Source organism: Kogia breviceps, chromosome 13 (genome assembly GCF_026419965.1).
Source record: "Kogia breviceps isolate mKogBre1 chromosome 13, mKogBre1 haplotype 1, whole genome shotgun sequence".
Classification (NCBI taxonomy): Eukaryota; Metazoa; Chordata; class Mammalia; order Artiodactyla; family Physeteridae; genus Kogia; species Kogia breviceps.
Window position 1 is genome coordinate 10,514,469 of NC_081322.1, and position 16,477 is coordinate 10,530,945.

The window sequence follows — 16,477 nt, forward strand, 5'->3', positions numbered from 1 at the left end:
GGGCCCCAAGACACACTGGAACTAGTGACTGGGCCAAGCCCTCAGGTACCGGTGGGCAATAGCGGTCAGGCTCAATGAGACATGTCTTGGTAAATGTGTGCCTCTCTGCTTGGACCACATAGTAACAGCCCTTAGAAGCAGAGACAGCTCAACTTTCTGAGAGCTACTGTATGCAAGGCACTGTGCTTATTATTTATACTCTCCTTTCATCTTTGCCTTTATCTTTGCATTGCTGTGGGAGAAACAAAAATGTCAGCCAACCTCTGATGTTGACTCTTTAAGAAGAGATCATTCCATTTCCCAAGTTCCTCCACTAATGATATTTTCCAGTTCTTTGTATCAGGGGCTGATGGATACAAAATGACTCTGTATTCAATTCTACTCCTACTCAGCATTTTAATGAGACCTACTGTCTTTTTTTTTTTTTTTTTTTTTTTTTTTTTTTGCGGTATGCGGGCCTCTCACTGTTGTGGCCTCTCCCGTTGCGGAACACAGGCTCCGGACGCGCAGGCTCAGCGGCCACGGCTCACGGGCCCAGCCGCTTCCCGGACCGGGACACGAACCCGCGTCCCCTGCGTCGGCAGGCGGGCTCTCAACCACTGCGCCACCAGGGAAGTCCTACTGTCTTATTTTAAAAGCCAGTGTGTAAAGTACAGCGAAGTTTAAACCCATTTTTTTCTGGTTTTACCTTTTATTTGAAGTGTGAGAAACGTTAAGAAAACAATGCACACATAATAACTCTACGGCTTGCTGTATTTTCACAAACTGTAAACAGCACCCAGATAAAGAAACAGAACGTGGTAACACTGTGCTCTTTCTTCCTGTCACCAGCCATTCCACGATGGTCACCGCCACCCCAACCTGCAGCCGCACTGACATGGTTTTGCCTGTATTTGTCTCTATGGGATAGAGTCACAGAGGATAAACTCTTTTGCCCCTGACTTATTTCACTCAACTTTCTGTTTGTGAGAAGCAGCTCTATTGCCGTGCACAGTTGTAAACAGTCCCTGATCATTACTATAGAGAATCCCATTCTTAAATACACTACGATTTATTTACCACTTTTAATGGCAGTTTGATCGGCAGGCTGGCTGCTGTGAATAGTCTGTGTCCTTTGGTGCACATATGTGCACTTCCGTTGGGCATCCACCTAGGAGTTCAAGGGCTGGGCCACAGGATATACATATGTTCTGCTTTCGCAGCTACTGCCAAAGGGTTTTCCAAAGTGGTTACACCAGTTCACATGCTTGTGAAGGAGCATTCCAGTTCTTCCACAGCCAAACCGACACTTGACATTTTCCATTTTGAAATTGTAGCCATCCTCGTAAGGGGATTTTAGCTCATCTCTGCCTTACTCTTAAACCCACACTTTCCTCCGTGGCTGCAAGGTACAGCATGTTCCCTGGCGATAGTACAGGATCACCACCTGCCCAACTGCACTAGCCGCCTGGAGGACAATCCCAGCACAGTGACATGGCCTAAAACTAACAAATCCCTCCCCCAAAAGCCTGGAAAAGCAACAAGGCCTCCACCTAGTCTCTTGAGAAGGAGGTAGAGAATCAGGACACACAATGCACAGCAGGACGTCCTGCAGGACCGCTCAGGACCGCCCCTCCCAAGCCCCGCCTTCCTCAAGACTCCCCCTCGGCTCTCCTCTCCGCTGGGCTCTTCCTGTCTTTCTCCCATCCTCTATGACTTCGGGGCTCTCTCCCCCTCCTCCTCACCCTGGACAGCACCCCTCGAGTCCACGACAGACAGTCTGGCCAAAACCCAGTCCCTCGTCCCTCGAGGTGGGAGGAGCTGCAGATCATAAACATTATACCTGGACATTGCCCCGTATTGCCTGCGTGGTGGGGATTCAACGTGCTGCACTCTTAGTTCTCCCCTGTCCCCTGTTCCAAGCTGGCGGCCTGTCCTGGTAACCACGTTCCATGACGACTTGGCCAGAGAGCCAAACCCCCGACCCCAAGGAGTTGTAAGTCTTTCGCAAAGTCCCAAATCCTCAAAGGAGATTGCCCTGGGGGTCCCAGAGAGAAGGAGACAGGAAGAGTGCCTGTGAGAAGTGGCGGGGCTGAGAGAAGGGACTCCCTTCCCGGGCGGCAGGGAGAGGAGAGGACCTGGCCCGAGGGCCCTTCAGGGAGGCACCTGGTGCTGGGCTCTGCTGCCATTAGGGAGGGGAAGAGCCGGAGGAGGAGGAGGGGTGGGAGGAGGAGGAGGGGTGGGAGGAGGGGGAGGGGTGGGAGGAGGAGAAAGAGTGGGAGGGGAGGGGTGGGAGGAGGGGGGGCGGTAGGAGGAGGAGAGGCGGGAGGGGGAGGGGGGAAGGGGAGGAAGTGCAGGAGGATGCAAGGCTGGGAGGAGGAAGTGCAGTGCCTCAGCTAGTGGGCACCAGAAGCCTTTTTCCAGCTGGAAAAGCCATGGTTCCACCCCCCATTTCCAGCCCCACTCCGGCCCCAACCCTCTCCCAAAGATGTGGGCAGAAAGGAAGAGGCTTCCGAGCAGCTGTGCCTGTGTCCAGCCCACGCCCAGTCGGGGCCTGGTGAGCGTGCAGGCCCTGCCCCCTCGCCCTCCCTGCAGCCTTCTGTGCAGATGGACACGAAGCGCACCACTGCCCAGTGACCCAGGAGGATGCAGCGAGATCTGGGGATGGTCACTGGTCACCGAGGCAGGAGGCACCCCGGGTGCTGGCCCCCCGGCCCCCCTGCCCCACGGAGCGGAGCCCGGAACACTCAAGGCAGCACCGGTTTTGAAGGTTAACTAGGATATGTCAGCTGGGACCACGATGGCCTGGCGACTAGAGGCCCTTTCCTGACCCCGCTCCCTGTGAGCCCCGGGTGCTGATTTGATCTGTGGGGCATCTGGGACGCCGACACTGACCGAGATGGGGTTCCTGGAGTCCGATACGGTTGGAGTCAGTCTTTTTCATTTGACTTAAAGGCAGTGAGGGGCTTCCCTGGTGGCGCAGTGGTTGAGAGTCCGTCTGCCGATGCAGGGGACACGGGTTCGTGCCCCGGTCCGGGAAGATCCCACGTGCAGCGGAGCGGCTGGGCCCGTGAGCCATGGCCGCTGCGCCTGCGCGTCCGGAGCCTGTGCTCCGCGGCGGGAGAGGCCACAGCGGTGAGAGGCCCGCGTACTGCAAAAAAAAAAAAAAGAAAGAAAAAAAAAAGGCAGTGAGAACTGGGATGTTTCTTGTACACTTGAGTTTACTTCCCACACCTGTGACACATGACGTTCCTTTTCCAAATAAACCTATTTTGATTAGTGAAACTATAAAACTGAACTTGAAGAATGACAGTGAGATAAGTCCTGTGTAGGTCTAAACAAGAAGATTTTTATTTAGCCCATGTGAACATTCGAATACAATCTTAAATTTGAAGGTAATCCCGTACATTTTTATATGATATTGTTCTTAACAATAGGCTATAATTCTCATCACATAAAACATGGGGAATTCAAGATCACAATGAGTCAAGATCTGACACTTCCAAGTATTCACGTGCGTGTTTAAGAAGATTACTTGTCAATCAGTGGTTTCTCTTTGTTCCACTGCTTTTTAGATTGCTGTTTCTTTTTCTTTTTTTTTTTTTTTACGTGAGAAACAGAAATACCTGAAAGAAATATAACTGCTGTCACATTAGCACCTACTCTGAACTACCTGCAAGTGTCTGCAACTGAAATGTTTATTTTCGAACAAACAGCAGTAAAGTGTTGTCATGACACTGAAGAGTAGTACTTGAATAATATACAGCCTGATTTTGAGAGACCCAAATTCATCATGATTGAAAATGAGAATTAACTGCAAAGTTATTGTCAGGCACTACAATCCCAATCAGAAACATCCAGAAGCGCAAAGAAAAACTGTCAGTGTTATTCTCATTTAACCTAGAATAAGTATGATTTTCTAATAGCTTTTCCTTATGAATAAAGTCTGGGTAATAAAACAAATATTTATTAAAAACTTGCAATACATTTTTCTTATAAGTTTTTCATAGAAATGACTAGGAGAAGGATTATTTTATATTATTACAGTGAATAAAATCATAATAGATAGTAAGAGTGACAAAAATCGGATACCTCAGTTATGCTGTGGATTTTTAGGTGCCGTTCCTTTGAAAAGTTTGAAGTAGTTGAACATGGATTATCTTAAGATATTCTATTTTTAGGAGGATGAAAAGGCAATATGACTGACTATCCCTGGAGCACACAAATTTAATAGATTCCTCAAGACCGCAGTCAGCCATTAAATTATTCATATACGTGTATACTTTAATGCTTCTATGTTTTTCTTTTACCATAGGATTTTTTTTTCCTTATTCTCTGTCCTTCAAAATGCTTCTATGCTTCTATGTTTTTCTTTTATCATAGGGTTTTTTTTTCCTTATTCTCTGTCCTTCAAAATGCTTTCTAAAATCTAAGACCAAACTGAAATATCACCCTTTCCGTCAAGCCCTCTCTGCGCCTCAGGCAACGCTGGGTGTTATTCACCGATTCCATTTGCCTTAACAACGGAATCTCATCCCTTTGGACTTGGAAGAGTCTTCTTAAATTATGCCTAAATACAAGCCAAAAAGGAAGAGAAACTACGCAGGACTTGTTAGCCATGATTACGTGTGGGACTTGTAAGGTGCATAACTTTTAACTTTATAGTTTCCGAATTTTCTCTAAAGGCCCTATAGTTTATCATCAGAAAAAGCCAAACAAAACAAATGGGGACAAGTTTTACGAGCCACCACTTTAATTCACAGCTAGGAGAAGGCAATGCTCCAAGGCAAGAATATAGAAGAGACATCGAGGAGAGGTCAGAGGCCTTTGGATGGAGGAGCAACCCAGAAGTGCCCCCCCCAAGCAAGAGTTTACCCCCTTCACGTGTTCTGTCCAGATGTGACCCCGTTCCTCAGGCAGCTGGGGGGACATGAGAACAGCCCCCGGGAATCCGTGCATCTGTTTCAAGAAAGTGTGACACCAAAGGCCAAATGGACACGTGGTGCCTGAGAGCACTAGTCTCTCTTCCTTAAGTAAAATGAATAGAGAGGAAGGAATCGCTTAGGAGCTTCTTGGGAGAAGTAAGAGGTGGTGACGGTCCATGTCAGAAGGCTGGAGTGCAGCTGAAGCTTCCCTGTGAAGTGATTCTGAGGAAGGGCGGCACGTCTGCTCGCGTGCTGGCTGGGAAAATGGCCACCAAGGTGAGGGGTCTGGTCTGTGGGCAGCTCTGGACCCTCATTGAGCCACGTCTTTCCTTCCATAGAGGGTCCATCGTAGGGCGGGAGTCAGAAAACTGCAGGCCTGTGCACCAAATCCAGCCCGCCACCCGTTTTGTAAAGAACATTTTATTAGAATCCAGCCACGCCTATCTGTTTATGTGTCATCTTTGGGTGCTTTCACAACACGAGGCAAAGACTGGCCGCAAAGCTGGAAATATTTACTGTTCACCCCTTGACAGAAGATGTTTCCCACCTCTGCCCTGGGGTGTGGACCTGGCTGTGTGATGGAAGCTGGCTCGTGGGCGTGTGGAGGTTCCAGCCTGTCAAGGGCAGACAGCACACGCCCAAGTACAAGGTCACGCCCCACGCCCCACACCCACCCAGAGCAGCACCGTCCGTGCTGGCCTCACGGGGTGGTAAAGAGTCTGAGACATGAGACTCTGGCTGAACCGTGGGTCCAGCTACCACGTGCTGCCCGTGGAACAAAGGGAGGAGTTTCGAGGACAGCCAACAGCGTCCGTCACACGGGGTGTTTGTTTTGTCCATTTGCCTTAACGTTAATCATTTAAAAGTAGGATCTATCCACGTGTGTGTCACGCCATAGGCAAATGACCACATTTTATCCACGCAGCACATGCATTTTCACTACAACCAAGCCTATACACTCTCTAGTATCGATTGTCAGATAGAAGGTTGAGGAGGAACAATTTGGTGTAAGGCAGGGGAGCTCTAGGGAATGTGGAGCCAGAGCCAAGATAGACAGAGTTTCCACTGGGACATGCAAGGGCGTAAGCAAGCTGGTCTGGACGGACCGTGGCCGTTCCCAAACAGCATCGTGGTGTCAGAGGGCGGCCTTGGGAGTGTGCCAGTGAGATTGCAGGTGGCAAAGGTGCCATCCCAAATTCTGTTTTGTGAAACCATTCCTTAAACACAAAAGAGTTGGAGGCCCATTTAAAAAATACAGACCACGTGCAAAACATTCTATACGTCTCCAACCAAGCTCCATTTAAAAAGAAAAAACAAAGTGTATATTAAAAGATCTAATGAATAGTCACAATTCCCACAGGGGACTTTACAGTCCATTTGCTCCACTACCTTGTGAGATGAGAAGAAGAAAAGGCATCTAAGCTAATCTTTCTGCTAGGACGGCTCCCTGAGAAAGTTCCACTACCTTCTTGGCTTCAATTCTGAATGTCTGGAGCAATGCACTCTCCTCGTCCTTGTCCTGGAGGCAATTCAAAGTCCTGTGGAGGATTTTCCCAACCCCTCCTGGTGTAAAAAGTAATAGAGTGAGAGTAATAGGGGGGATAGGAGTCTGGTCTCCACTCTCTGCTTCTCAACCACCAGCGCCTGCATGATTCTTTCCTCATATTCATTCAATTTGTGTGTTCTTCCTACTGGATGGATGTCAGAGACAGAGCCCTAGGCTCTAAGAGTTTATAATCAAACACAGGAGCGGCTGCAGCAGGAAGGAAAATGCTCTGGCAGGTGCAGCCACACCAGCCGTGAGTGATGGCAGAGGAGATGACCTGCCAGCTGGCACAGAAGGTTGGTGAGAGGTGGAAAAGCCAGGTCGGAGGAGAAGCATCCCACGTGGAGAGAGGGCCTAAGCAAAGGGGTAGGGAGGAAAGGATGTAACGAAGGAATGACTGGGTGTCAGGCTCAGCTAGAATATGGCACTCACAGGGGAGCAGTGAGAGGTTAGCTGGGAAAGATAGTAAGGACCCAGACTGGGAAAACAAATTAGTCTGCTTGTTAATCAGTAAGCAAAGTGAGAGGTCCTGAGAAGGGGGGTGATTTGATCAAGGACAGACTTCAGAAGAATGACTCACAAGGCGATTTGTAGCCTGGAGTGCGGGTGGGGAGACTAGTTAGCAACGAGCTAGAAAGCCAGGACAGCAAGACAGATGTGGAAGAGATTACCAACCAGGAACACATTCAAGGAATTCTCTTCCCTGTGTTGAACGTGGTCTAATCAATTATATTGGAGATGCCATTCGTGAAAACAATGATGAAGCAACAAAATATAACACTTAAGTTGACAGAACAAAGAACATTTGAAATTGAAAATGAGGGGACTTCCCTGGTGGCCCGGTGGTTAAGACTTGGCGCTTTCACTGCAGAGGGCACGGGTTCGATCCCTGGTCAGGGAACTAAGATCCTGCAAGCCTCACAGGGCACAGCCAAAAGCAAAAAATGAAATTGAAAATGACTAGAAATGCATTTGAATTTTAGCCATTTGATTTGATGTTTATAAAGACGTTTAACTATTTTGTAAGCTGCAACAGGCAGTAACCTGAAACTCTGAGAAGGGTGCAGGAACCTCCTGGTTATGAAGAGGATATAGACAGAGAGAGAATTACTGTCCTCCTCAGTCCTTCACACTTATTCCAAGTTAGAGGGACCGTCTAGACACTACTGTTCCTGATTTTAAATGAGAAGGTAGTCTATGTCATTTATTGATTTATTTATTTTACTTTATCAAACTATATTCTGCATATAATAAAATGCACCAATTTTAAATGTACAGTATGATATGTTTGGCTATGTATACATCTATATAGTCATCACCATATTTAAGATACAGAACACTCCTTGGACTTCCCTGGTGGCGCAGTGGTTAAGAATCTGCCTGCCAATGCAGAGGACATGGGTTCGAGCCCTGGTCTAGGAAGATCCCACATACCGCGGAGCAAGGAAGCCCGTGCGCCACAGCTGCTGAGCCTGTGTGCCACAACTACTGAAGCCCACGTGCCTAGATCCCGTGCTCTGCAACAGGAGAAGCCACCGCAATGACAAGCCCCCACAGCGCAACAAAGACTCAACGCAGCCAAAAATAAATAAACAAATAAGTAAATTTTTTTAAAAAAAGATACAGAACACTCCTGTCACCACCTGGCCCCCAAATTCCCTCCTAACTCTGCAACTGACTCCAACCCATCCTCAGGCAACTGCTGACCTGACTCCTGACACTATGGATTTCGTTTTGCCTGTTCTAGAACTTCATGGATATATTATACAATCATACACACACATTCTTTTGTGTCTGGCTTCTTTTGCTCAGAATGTTTTTGACATTCATCAATGATGTTACATATATAGTTTCTTCTTTGTAAATTATTGGATACGTTGTATGAATATTCCACAAATTGTTTATCCATTCATCTGTAACTGGATGTTTGGGTTGATTCCATTTTGGGGCTATTATGAATAAAGCTGTTATGAACATTAGTGTACAGACTCTTGGTGGACATAGGTTTTCATTTCTCTTAAGGAAATACCTAAGCTTGAGTCATATGGAAATTTGTGTTTGATTTTATAGGAAACTGACAAAAAGTTTTCTCAAGTATTATAGTATTTTACATTCCCAACAGCAGGGTAGGAGAGTTCTGGTTGCTTCACAGCCTTTCCAACACTTGATATCGTCAATCTTTTTCAATTTTAACATTCTGGTAGGTTTGTAGTAGTGTCTCATTGTGGTTCTAATTTGCATTTCACTAATGATTAATGATGTGTTCATGTCTTTATTTTCCTGTCCTCACCATACATGTATATATATATATATATATATATATATATATATATATACATATACATATATATATATATATATGGGGTGTATGTGTGTGTGTGTGTGTGTGTGTGTGTGTGAGAAGTGTCTGTTCAAACCTTTTGCCCACTTTTTATGGTCACTTGTCTTATTTTTGAGTTGTGAGAGTTCTTTACGTAGTCTGGATATGACCTTTTTCAGACATATGTATTGCAGGTATTTTCTTCTGATCTGTGCCTTGCTTTTTCATTCAGTTTCTTAGTGGTATCTTTGGAAGTGCAGAAGGTTTTAATTTTAACAAAGTCCAATTTATACATTTTTACAGTTAGGGTTATGTGCTCTTTACAAAATCTTTGCCTGCCCCCAAATCTTGAAAAATTCCTATGTTTTCCTCTAGAGATTTTATATGCTTAGATTTTGTTCTAGGTCTCTGACCCACTTTGAGTTTATTTTTGTGCACAGTATGAGTAACATTCAAGGTTCACTTTTTTTTTTTTTTTTCTATTTCAATGTTCAGATGTCCCAGCACTACCTACTGACAGTACTATTATTTCCTCATCAAATTACCTTGGCACTTTTGTCAAAGATCAATTGACTCTGTAAATGGTGGTCTATTTCTGAACCCCTTTTTGCATTCCATGGACCTATTTGTTTATCCTTACACTGAGGCCACAGTCTTGATTCTTTACCTCTGAAGTAAAGCTTTAGAATCAGGAAATGGAAGTCCTGCAAATTTATTTTTGTTTTTAAGCATTATTTTGGCAATTCTAGGTCCTTTATATTTCCATATATGCATTAGAATCCGTTTGCCAGTTTCTACAAAGAAGTCCTGGGGCTTCCATTGTATTTATAGATCAGTTTGGGGAGAAATGACATGTTAACAATGAGTTTTCTAGTCCCAGAATATCTTTCCTTTATATTGCCTTTTAAAATTTCTCTTAACAATCTTTTGTAGCTTTCAATGTACGTATCTTGCACATGTTTTGTTAAATTTATCCCTCAGTACTCCAAACAGCCTGCCTTAGAAGTTGTCGACTGCAGAAAGCAATCTTCCATTATTTATTAGTTTTATTAGCTTAATTCCCAGAATAACGATTTCTTCAAATTGATGGTAGAGGAGGGGTGGTGATGGGAGAAGGGTCATTCCCAATGGGAAGCATTTCCAGTTACAAGATAATTCCCTGCTGTATTAGAAAAAAGTATCTCTGGATAAACACTCACTCCACCCCATTTCAAGGGAGACTGCAGACGTGAACAAGTCTCGCTGGTATCAATAACGAAGCTACTTACTAAGACAATTAGATCTTTAAAGTTGAAAGCAGCTCTTTTATGGATTCCCCCATCTACAGATCTATGCGGAGTTACCACTCAAAACTTATCTAATTTATGACGGTAATGGGCACTTAGAAATTTTTTTCCTAGGTCTAGATATTTCTTTTCGCAGAACTCCCATACTTTAGTTTGAATCGGCAATAGCATTTGTGCAATTACAGAGCACTTGTAGGAGGCTAAAGATTAAGAGAAGTGTTTATCAGAGGAGTTTTACCTAGATGCACAAAATTCTTTTGAAAACACTTTTGGGAACTGTTAACTACTCACTGATCTTTTTGCTTTGCACACAAAAATGTTGATGATAAAGAGGAAACTAACTTTCTGAACCATCAGATATTATATTATTTATTCCTCTCACCAAATCCCCTGATGGGTAGTTTATAGATTTTCCTTCATTTAAAAAGTAGATTACTCAAGATTCCTGAAAGAATTGTATTACAAATATAATAATAACATATTAACTTACACAATGCTTCTTCTGTGATATCAATTTTTTCCTCTTAACCATCAAATTAGATAAAGAAGAATTAGGTGTTATCTAATCAGGAACCCAACCCTAAAGACAAAGCAAAGAGCAATCTACAATGTTATACAGAGATCTGGTTCTGTGTTTTTCTTTATTCCCTTTCTTCTTTACCTCCATCTTTCTCTCTTTTACATTTTGGCCTTTCAAAGAAAAACTCAGAAACCACAAATATTTAAGAAATACCACCAACAATTATAGTTTATTAACTGCACTGTGCCATGAAGAACCAATGCAATTCTATAACTTTCAGTTTCCTCCAAGGTGAATATTATTGTCCCCACTTTACAAAGAAGCTGGAGCTCATGGAGTATCAGTGACCTTCCCCAAGGCCGCATGGCCAATAGTGGAGACGGGATTCAAATCACAGAACCCAATGTTTATCACACAGATGACTCCAAAACTAAAATATTTACTTAGTTAATTCAACCAAAGGGTGAAAAAAGGGAGACTTTAGCATTTAGTTTAACAGATCTTCCAACCTGCCTCTATTTAGGAAAATACTCATACCGAAAAGGTAACACCACATCACGGAGAGAGCACAGAGCTATAGGGGCCGGGAGCTAGATTCGAGCTAAACCAAAGAGCAAATTGTCACAAAGTAAAAGAAACTCTTTAGACGTGTTTCTTCATGAGTAAATGCCAACGTTGGACTTCATGCTTTCTAAAGCCTATTCCAACTCTAGATTCTACCAAACACCACCACCAACAACAACTTTGTGTCTATTATTACAGGGGTAATACTCTTTTCTCTTTTGAGTTTTACGTAAGTGATCTTTTCAACTCAGACCGGAGTCTTTAGAAACACCATAGACTTCTAAGGAGGCTGGAGTCATCGGGGCAGGTGCCCCGCCTTCCTGGACAACCTCTTTGGTTTGAAGCCTCCGGGAGACGCTGCTTAGCAGCTGCTTCCACCACAGCCCGGAGCCCAGAACTGAGATGACCTCAGACAGGAAACTGACCCCGTATGTATCAGTACTTCTGGTTTCCCGGTGACCACGAGGGCCCAGGGGAGCCGACGTGTCCATGACCCACGGAGGGTTGGGGTCTGAAGGCTGTCAGCTCCATCCCCGGCACCACTGGCCTAAGTTCAGATCGCCAGCTGAGACCTTGAACTTCAGCAGTTACCACCTTAGCAGCAGCCGAGCCCAGCCACTCCACAGGCCTGCCCAGAGGACACCCCAGGCATTTTCTCACCTGTTCTCCTCTGCTGTCACAAATGTGCAGCGAGACCACGTCAATGCCCACAGATGCCTTCCTGAGCAAGAAAAGAGAGGGGGGGTTATAAAATCCCAATGACTAGTCCTTTTACCGAAAGAAATAGGGTCATTCCAAAGAGGCTGTCACTCCAGCCATGATCCAGATTTTGAACAGTCGGCACGTTTAACCTAAAAGTAGAAAGATGAACAAGAGTGACAGAGATAGTTCCCGTTGACAAGTCTAAGAGGTCCCTATCCATCAGCAGGATGGGACCCGTGAGGAAGATCCGATGAGCTCTTGAGAAACAGATGCTCCATTTTCTCTACGTATCTCATTTCGCTGTGAGTGGTTCTGTGACCTCAAACAATTTTAGAATCTGAGTTCATTACCATAAGCTAAAAAAGGACAAACAAAATGAGGACCCGCCCTCTTCACAAAGTCATGTTCGGCTTAAGTGTTTTTCTAAGTATGTAACACACTCAAGCCTTTCTTAGGATGGCCTGAAAAAATGTTCATGGAGGTTAAAGGAATTTGGGCGACCATTTACTCCATCCGTGAAAACTTCCATACGGTTTCCATTTAATGAAACCTTAAGATAAGCGAGTTCTTAGTTTCAATGGGTTGTCAACATGTAGGAGAAAGGAAAGCTCACATCAAAGAAGCAATACCACTGGAAAATTAAACATTAAGGTGAAAAGCCATTTCTTAAAGTGGAGCCTTTACTGTCAATCAGAATTTGGTCTAAAGTGTGAAACCAGAAGGGAAAAGTCAGCTCTGCTGTGAACTGCCAAGGAATTGCCTTTATTCTGCCAAAAGCTCCAGATGCTTTTCTTACAGAAACACTTCTGTCTCCTGCTCTCACTTGTTTATTTCCACGCGCATAACGCAGCCAGGCCCGGAAACAGGTACTCTGTTAATCCGCCAAATGTGATTTTTAAATTACTTCATGTTATTTCAGATTTCAAGCCAAGCAGGAAAAGTAGGACCGTGTACTTCCCTTTCTTTTTTTTTTAACCTCGGATTTGAAACTTCCGAGGTTACAAAAACTTTAAACTTTCAACTGTTTTCAAGTTAAATCAGTTGAAAAGCAATGAATGACATTTGTTACTAAGTGACCCCAAATCAGGAAGAAATTATGATCCAAGTTTGTCAAACAAAGCATTAAATACTTAGGGAAAGTTTCAATATAAACCTTTGTACTGTCATACAAATAATTCATTTCGAAAGCTTTGTCTTGTGGAAGACATCTCATTTCAGAAATGGATCCAGAAATAGCTGCCCATATATTCACGCATCTTGTTTCAAGATATCACTGCTAAACATCTTTTCTAATTCAGTGGCTGTCGACTGACTGCTTCTTATGTGCTGGATCCTAGGTTAGGCACCCGAGATACAAGACACACTGTGGCATCTTGGGAAGGCTGCGTTCTCTCTGAAGGCAGAGGGAAACTTCGGAGTCTTTACACTAGATAAAGGCCTACAGAGGCAGCAGGGGTGCAAACGAGGGGGTGGATCGCAGACAAACTCCAGAAGTAGAATCCACAGAACTTGTTGCCAAACGGGATGAGTTGACAAATGAACGTTCCCACGTTGCTCCCTGGTTTCCAGTTCCTTCGGAGGGTCAGGTGATGCCGTTCGATGAGCTTAGAAACGTCGGGGGCTCAGCCCAGCCAGCTCCGTGTCATCCCGGAGGTGAGCTCTAAGGAGCGGCTTGTGCAGAAAGGCACACGTGGGAGGTGACTGACAAAGTCCACTGGCAGAGCCCCGGCGGGTTCTTCCCCAGTGGAAATGTTTGCACCGACTTGAGAGCCTGTCATCGTGAGCACTGGCCAGTGGAAAATGCTCGGGGAGGTGAGAAAGCCACTCTCACGGGCAGGACTCCAGTCTTGGGTGACACCGCTGCACGGGCCCGCCCCCTGTCCAGGCTGATGCTTTTGAACCCTTCCAGTTTTCCGAGGGCGCTCACGGGTTACGGGGGCCAACACAGTGAACTGGGAGCCCCGGCTCCGGTGCCACCTCGAGCTCTTGCATCTGCAGCATTTGAGGGAGGACAGTTGTGTCCCCTCTCTTCATTTTCTAGGACATTAGGATTCACACTCAGCGTCAACTACGGAAGTCTATACTATGCCTTCCCATTTCTGGACAGGGAAACAGGTAAAACGAGGGGGAACTGGTCGAAATGAATGCCAGAGGAAAAAGAAAATATCCAGCTTCTATCGGCGTCAATGAGAATTTATTTCCTATCTTATTGATAGTGTCGTGTGGTGCATTCTGAAAGGATTTATGGTTGAACGAGACAGCGGCCCAAGACCTCTGGTGACCCCATTTTATTTTATTTTATTATTTTTTTGTGGTACGCGGGCCTCTCACTGTTGCGGCCTCTCCCGTTGCGGAGCACAGGCTCCGGACGCGCAGGCTCAGCGGCCATGGCTCACGGGCCCAGCCGCTTGGCGGCACGTGGGATCTTCCCGGACCGGGGCACGAACCCGCGTCCCCTGCATCGGCAGGCGGACTCTCAACCACTGCGCCACCAGGGAAGCCCCTGGTAACCCCATTTTAATTTCATGGTACGCAGATACTTACAGGTTAGAATTTTGAAAGATGAATATTTATTCAGCAGAAGATTACTCATCTTCCTGGCTCTGGTTGTTAGAAAACAATGACAAGGCCCCCAAGTTCATAGAATTGATCACACACACTTTTTTAAAGTGTTAACTGTTAAATGGCCTCTACTAAGGTATGACGTACATGTCTATTCGGAGGGTTTTAAGTTAAAATTTCCTGCTTCCCATAAGAATCAATGCTGATGGTGTCCTAAAATAAACTAAGATCGTCTCCTGACCTGATCAAAAGGCTTCAGCTCTGTCCCACACTCCAGCTCTTTCTTGGCAGAGAAGGGAAACCAGTTCCAAAAATTATTCAGGAAGCAATAAAGGGCTATTTTGTCCATTCGTTACATTCACAATGAGGGAAGTTTTCTAGCCTGTCAATATCCGTGTGTCTAATATAAAATCATCCATTTTATACCTGGTAGCTTTTCTAGTGAGAACGACATTAAAATAATAAACAAAGCTTACGGTGTTTATTTTGATCTATAAACCCTGTAAACATTGATTAGGTTAGATTGACTTCCACTGAGACAAATGCTGCACAATGTCTGTGCTGACCAAACATCTAGATTTTCTCTAGAATGCTAGCAACCACTATACAGAAGTGTCTTGAATATGTCCCTGGCATTTCACCCACACTCGAATTCTCCCAAGAAACCCACAGAGTAGACACTGTTGCCAACAGGAGACCAGAGACCCGCAGCCTTACGTGACTCACCCAAAGCCACACAGCCGGCTGGAAGTGGCCGCGTTGCTACGTGGACCCAAGTGCACGTGGCCTCCAAGCCGGCTCTCCCCGGTTAGACAAAACGCTTCCTTGCCCTTACTTTTTCCTCCTTCAGGGCTTTTTCTTGAACTTCTCCTCCTGACAACAGTGAAATCATCCACTCAGGGAATCTCAGACACCCTCTGGGTCCTAAGGTGAGACACCAGGGCTCCTCCGGTTCACACCATCCACCACTTCTCTGTTTATTCTTTCCTCCTCTACCCTCTTCCTTTTCTCAAGCTGAGAGTAGAACAAACAAGCTATTTCAATCACAACAAAATATGTTACACACCATTTGAGAAGGACATATTTGTATATTCCTCGGTAGTGCTGAACATACATTAAGGTTATAAAAATCGTGGGATGCTAACGATTATAGCAAAATTAATAAACCCAGCCTTCCTTAGTAAAGTCAGATCCGCGCTGGCTCTCTAATCTCTCTCGTGAGTAACTTATTTTTAAAACGCTCTTCCAATTAAACCCACATATTCTCGGGGATAATCCCAAGGGCAGGATCATCCTTACACGTTTCCTGTAATCAGGCAAACTCCTTAGTCAGTCACAATCACGGAGCCTAAACTCACCCACGAGAGGCCACCCTGACCGCTGACACTTTTCTCCAGGCTGGGATTTCCTGCCATCCCTGGAACACCAGCTCGCCTTCTCTGCATCCACTTGAGGCTTAAAGTAAGGAGAACGTGTTTTAAATCTCTTCTGCGAACTGTCTCCCGTATTAGTTAGATTTTACATTCTTAAAGAAAGGTAGACTCAGTCCTGCTTTTTTCACTCTCCTGAGAATCTCCATCTTTTTAAGATCTTAGGTTGCCCTCTGACATTTGACCTTTGGAGAAAAGCCAACATCTCTCTATTCTGTTACCAGAATGTGTCCGTTCTTCCCTTAGGACGGTGTTTGCTTGTGTGTGTTCCTCTCTCCCTAAACAGCTCATCCCAAAGGCTGCAGTTAAAATCATGCTTTCTCGGCGGCTTCCCTGGTGGCGCAGTGGTTGAGAATCCGCCTGCCAATGCAGGGGACACGGGTTCGTGCCCCGGTCTGGGAAGATCCCACATGCTGCGGAGCAGCTGGGCCCGTGTGCCATGGCCGCTGAGCCTGCACGTCTGGAGCCTGCGCTCTGCAACGGGAGAGGCCACAACAGTGTGAGGCCCGCATACCAAAAAAAAAAAAAAAAAAAAAAAAAAAAAAAATCATGCTTTCTCGCCACCATGGCTGTGGTCTGTTCCCTCTCTCTCTCTCTCTCTGAGTTTCTCAATTTTGCACAATGTGATTTCATTCGGACTCTT